Source organism: Benincasa hispida, chromosome 4 (assembly GCF_027475165.1).
Source record: "Benincasa hispida cultivar pf3 chromosome 4, pf3_genome.v1.1, whole genome shotgun sequence".
Taxonomy (NCBI): domain Eukaryota; kingdom Viridiplantae; phylum Streptophyta; class Magnoliopsida; order Cucurbitales; family Cucurbitaceae; genus Benincasa; species Benincasa hispida.
In genome coordinates this window covers 8011426-8017686 of record NC_143481.1, presented here as the reverse complement: position 1 = coordinate 8017686, position 6261 = coordinate 8011426, and positions in this window count along the sequence as shown.

The window sequence follows — 6261 nt, the reverse complement described above, 5'->3', positions numbered from 1 at the left end:
TATAGCAGGTGGAGCTGTCTCCTGGAAGTCCAAGAAATAGAAAATTTTAGCCCAATTTACGATGGAGTCAGAAATGATACCCCTAGCGACAGCTAGTGAAGAAACAGGCTGGCTTAAAAGTCTGTAATCAGAGATTCCCTTATGGGAAAAGCCGGTTCTAGCCATATTGATCCATTGTGATAGTACTGCAACAATTGCAAAAGTTCAGAACCGTTCCTACAATGAAAAGAGACGACAAATACATCGTAAGCACAGAGAGTTTCTCACTACTGGTGCATTTAGAGTGGATCATATATGGTTTGATGAAAATTTGGTAGATCCTTTGACAAAAGGACTGGCCAAAGAGAATGATTTCAGAACCTCAGAAAGAATGGGACTCATGCCTATAGGAAAATGAATCACTTTGAGGAAAACCCTTCAAATAGACTGGAGAACCCAAGAAACAGGTTCAACGGGTAATAACTGATCACAAGTGATATATAATGAATCATGCTAAATCAAACACAGAGTTTCATTCCTATGATTTAGAGTCTAAGCATGATATCCTGATGCGTAAGAAAGGTTGAACTCAGTTCTTAATGAGATCTATACTTGATGACAAGTGGGGTACCTAGCTACAGAAGTACTCTTGATAGATTCATCTATGTGAATGTGGAAGTGGGGGTCGCTTCCTATGGAGTTTTTTAGGAAAACTATCTAGAGCGTTCACTAAATTGGAACACACGTGCTATGCCTTAAAGCACGGACTTTCGAACTACACCTTAATAACACTCTGTGTGAGATGCTGTTAGAGATAGAGTTCAAAACCAAGGGTTATTCTAGTATATTCTTAATCATTTACACTATCTAAAGGTTCAAGTCGTAAGATACCTTTACTTATGCACAATGTTGTATAAACTAAAACTGCTCGATGAAAAACTTTTTTCTCTCTTATGTTTAAATTTTCAAGTGGGGGATTATTGGGTAAAATTTTATTTTTCAAAATAAGAGAGAACCAACCTTTGGTTGGAGAATTCCACATTGGAGAATTTTGAAAAGGAAGTCTCCCTTTTGTACTCCAACCTTGGGCTATGGATTTAGGCCCCAAGGGGTACCCATGTTTTAGAGGAAGTGAGGAGATAGACCAATTGATTTTGATCGGTAATGGTGCATTTCCAATTGATTTTTCTTTTTGGACCGTATTATCCTAGGGACGACGTGGTAGAATTCCTAACCTTCTTGCACACTTGGGCAGAGTCACAAAACGTCTTAAAAAGAACGAGCTTTACGACTCAGCCTATAACGAGCTTTTGTTTTGCACGTTATATTCCTTGCCCGATTGCAATTTCCTGATTGCTTACTACTATTCTGTTTGTTGTTTGAGAGTCCTGCTGTTAACAACAAAACATGATGGAATGCACGACCGGAGTTGGAACACATGACAGATCTGATGGAATGCACGACAAGAGTTAGAACACATGCCAGATATGGACGGAGTACATGAAAGAATGCACGATGCTGAAGCGATAAAATCTCCACGACCCATGAGGGACGAACAGCCTTTAGAGGAAGGAATAATTAGGGTTTGAAGAAAGGGAAGGTGAAGGAGAAGGAGGAGGAAAGGAAAAGTGGAAGAGAAATTATTAAACAAAAAAAGACTTTGAAGTTGTTTTTTTTTTTTAATTTTTCATTTTCTAATTGATAAGTGGGGAAGGAGGGAAACAAAATTTGAGACGGAAATCAAAATGGGGGAGGGGGGAAAACAAAAATAAATGAAGATTAAAAAATTATTTGGGATTCAAAAGAGAGGGTTGCCTATAATGACGGTTTTAAACCGACATTAAAAATATATATTTTTTTTTTTAAAAAAAAATCGATATTGTACATTATTTTTAATTTTTTAACTAACACCAAAGCTCAAATTTCTTTAGGAGTTATTTTGGTATATTAGGGACCATAGGCCTAAGGTCTTTTTATATATTAGTTCAATTAGGATTTCCATTCTATGTATTAAGTTCATAGTCAATTATGAATCTACGATCTTAATTAATTAGATCACATAATAGAAAGCATGTTGAATGGATGAGTCACAGTCAACTTGTTTCCAATCCATTAAAGGAAAAGTATAATTAGTTGGATGAAAAAACGTGGTAGAAGTAATGCTCAGTTGTTTGCTAAAAAAAGTAATGCTTAGTTGTTTGCTAAAACAAGTAATGCTTTGTTGATTTTACCGTGGATTATTACTTGACTTCATTATTGTGCTATTTGCTAGAACATATTAATTTGTAATGCATACTAGGTAATGTGTGTCTCAACATTGCCAAGTTTAATTTTTCTTTTTAAAATTTTTGGAAACACGTTAATGAGTTTTAATTTTTTTTTTTTTTTTTTTTGTTCATTGTCCCTTTAACTTAGGTTATTTGTTTCGTTGTTGTGATTTTATTTTTTTAGTTAGCTTTAAATTTTTAGATATGATTTAATTTTTATTTATTTTCATATCTCTTCCTTTATTTACGACTTAGTTTAAATTATTTGATTAGATTTTTTCGTTTTGAATTTTTTCATTAGATTCTATATTTAAATATTGTGTAATTTCCTTGATTGCAAGAAGGGTGCATTCGTCCACATTTTTGAATAAGTATAGTGTATTTTAATAAAATATTTTACGTCTAGATATTTTTTGGATAAAAATTAGACTTAGACATTTTTTAAAATTACCTTTTAAAATTAGACATTTGTCTTGTCGCCCTTTAAGAAACAATATTTGCTATCCAAACGGCGTCTTAGGATATATGAAGTGAATCAATAAACGGTATATTATATTATTACATCATATTAATTTTATTTTTATATATACTTCGTTCTATCAATATTTAAAAAAAGTTGGTCTTTTTTACAAACAAGTAGTCGTTGTTTTAATCTTTCTGGTTTTGCTATGGCTCTACAACAAGTAGATGAGATGAAAGTTCACACTATCATCATTATCGTGTTGTTGAGACTTATATTCCATAAAGTTCATCATTCCAACAATTTGTTGATTATATTCAAGATAAGCTTTTTTTATCTTCCAATCTCTCTTTATTTCGTTTGATATTGTACTGGGATGGTTCAAACAATTTGAATCTTATCGACATGTTGAAGATAAGAATATTTTGTGGCTAATGCTAGTTTTATCAAACTTCCTCTAGAATGATTTATGTGTACTTGTTGACATCGTATTATCTGGTACTTCTGGAAATATAGTATATTTGAATAGTGAGTTAGCAGGAAAAGATCATTCCATTAGTAGTCTAATTGCAATACTAAAATAATAATTTCCAACTGGATGGAAATACAGTATATTTGAATCATGAGTTACCTCGTCCTCGCTGTTGACAATTATTGGATCTTTGTTTACGTTTTTTTTCCCATTAATTATTCCAATAGCCCTCAAGCTTTCACTAACTCCTGTTCTTCCTACAATTCTTCTCTTTTTTCGTAACTTTAATCATTCCTCAAATGCATTTAAAGGGTTGATTGTTTTTAAACTTATTAGTTAAAAACCAACGATAAACAACTAATGTTCCGTTTCTATTTTGGAATCCTAAAAAGTAGGGGAATATATTTGTATATCAAAGATTTATTTAGTTTGCCTAAATATTAAAAAAAATATTATTTTTAAAAAATTTGGTATCTTTAGTTATTTATGAAAAACAATAAATATCTCTATATATTATATCCAAAGATTTTTATTCAGCATTTATTTCATACATTTATTGGTGGAAACAATGTATAGAATATATACAGTACATGGACAAAAAGAAAGATTATCATAAGTTTTTGGTTTTCTTATTAGTGAAAAACCTTGTGGTACTCTCGTAAAAATTCTCACGGTACTGTTGATTTTCTTCTCCTATGACAGAGATTTGTTGGACTCATCATTTTGCTTGCAAAAGAATTGGTTTTGTCCATGATTTACAATCACTTACCTTTCGGCAATGGAAGAGATTGTCTAATCTTTGTTAGTGTCGCCGCAATAGAATGAATTATCCTCGTGGTGTGTCACCTGAGTAGAGAGATTTTGTGGTTGGTCGCCCGAACAGAGTGTGATTTTATTCTTCACACTTCCCATGTGTCTTGATTTTAGTTGAGGGAATTCAAAAATCCCTAATTTTTTTTGTGGGATTAAAGTTCTTTGTGCTTTTGGGATATATATATATATATATATATATATATATTTGTATTTTGAATGCACGCCTTGGTTTAAAAGATTAATATTTTTACTTGTTTTTCTTTTAGCATGACTAGCTCTTTAGTTCAACTATTAGCTTCTGAAAAACTAAACGGTGACAACTACTCAACTTGGAAAACAAATCTGAATTCAACACTAGTAATAAATGACCTAAGATTTGTCTTAACTGAGGAATGTCCTCAGGCCCCTACCTCGAAAGAAGCACAAAGTAAATATGATTTACTAGTTGCTGAAACATATTTAGTGGAGTATGATACCTCAACTTGGATATTCGATTCAGAGTCACTAATCATATTTGCTTTTCTTTTCAGGAAACTAGTTCCTGGAAAAAGCTTGAAGAAGGTGAGATCACCTTCAAGGTTGGAACATGAGAGGTTGTCTCGGCTGAAGCAGTGGGAGAATTGAAGTTTTTTTTTTCAACGATAGATATATCATACTTAAAGATGTTTTGTATGCTCCTAAAATGATATTGAATTTAATATCTATCACATGTATATTGGAACAAATGTATAAAATATCTTTTGAAGTTAATGAAGCATTCATTTTCAAAAAAGGTATTAAAATTTGTTCTGCTATACTTGAAAACAACTTATATAAGCTAAGACCAACTAAAGCAAAATTTGTCTTAAATACTGAGATGTTTAGAATAATTGAAACTCAGAATAAAAGACAAAAAGTTTCTCCTAATGCCTATCTATGGCACCTAAGACTTGACCACATAAATCTAAAAAGGATTGAGAGATTAGTTAAGAATGGGCTCCTAAATCAGTTAGAAGACAATGCTTTACCTCCATGTGGGTCTTGTCTTGAGGAAAAAATGACTAAGAGATCTTTTACTGGAAAAGGTCTCAGAGCCACAATACCCTTAGAGCTCCTACATCCGGACCTCTGTGGACTGATGAATGTCAAAGCTTGAGGTGGATATGAATATTTCATCAGTTTTATTGATGATTATTCAAGGTATGTTCATATTTACCTAATGCATCACAAGTATGATTCTTTTGAAAAGTTCAAAGAATATAAGGCTGTGGTTGAGAACCAGTTAGGTAAAACAATTAAGACACTACAATCAGATCGATGTGTGGACTACATGGACTTAAGATTCCAGGACTATATGATAGAACACGAAATCAAGTCATAACTCTCTGCACCTAATATGCCATAGCAGAACGGTGTATCTAAAAGAAGAAACAGAAGCTTGTTGGACATGGTTCGCTCAATGATGAACTTTACTAAGTTACCTGATTCTTTTTAAGGACATGCATTAGAAACTGTTGTCTATATTTTGAATAATGTTCCATCTAAAAGTGTTTCAGAAACACCTTACGAGCTATGAAAAGGGCGTAAAGGCAGTTTACATCACTTTAAGATTTGGGGATGCCCGACATACGTGTTGGTGCAAAATCCTAAAAATTTGGAACGTTGTTCAAAACTATGTCTATTTGTAGGTTATCCAAAAGAAACAAAAGGTGGTCTATTTTACGATCCTCAAAAGAATAAGGTATTTGTATCGACAAATACCACATTCTTAGAGGAAGACCACATAAGAAGTCATCAACCTTACAGTAGACTAGTATTGAATGAAATTTCACAAAACGCTACCGATAGAACTAGTTCATCTATTAAAGTAGTAGATAAAACTAGTACATCTGGTCAGTCACATCCTTCTCAAGAGTTGAGAATGCCTCGATGTAGTGGGAGGGTTATTCATCAGCTTGACCATTACTTGGGTTTAACAGAAACAAAAGCCGTCATACCTGATGATGGGATAGAGGATCCATCGACCTATAAACAGGCGATAAAAGATGTGGATCGTGATAAGTGGGTCAAAGCCATGGACCTCGAAATGGAGTCTATGTACTTCAATTCTATCTGGGAACTTGTAGATCAACCAAATGATGTAAAACCAATTGGTTGTAAGTGGATCTACAAGAGAAAAATAGACCAAGCCGATAAAGTACAGACTTTTAAGGCTCGACTTGTGGCAAAGGGTTATACCAGAGAGATGGAGTGGACTATGAAGAAACTTTCTCTCCCGTTGCCATGCTTAA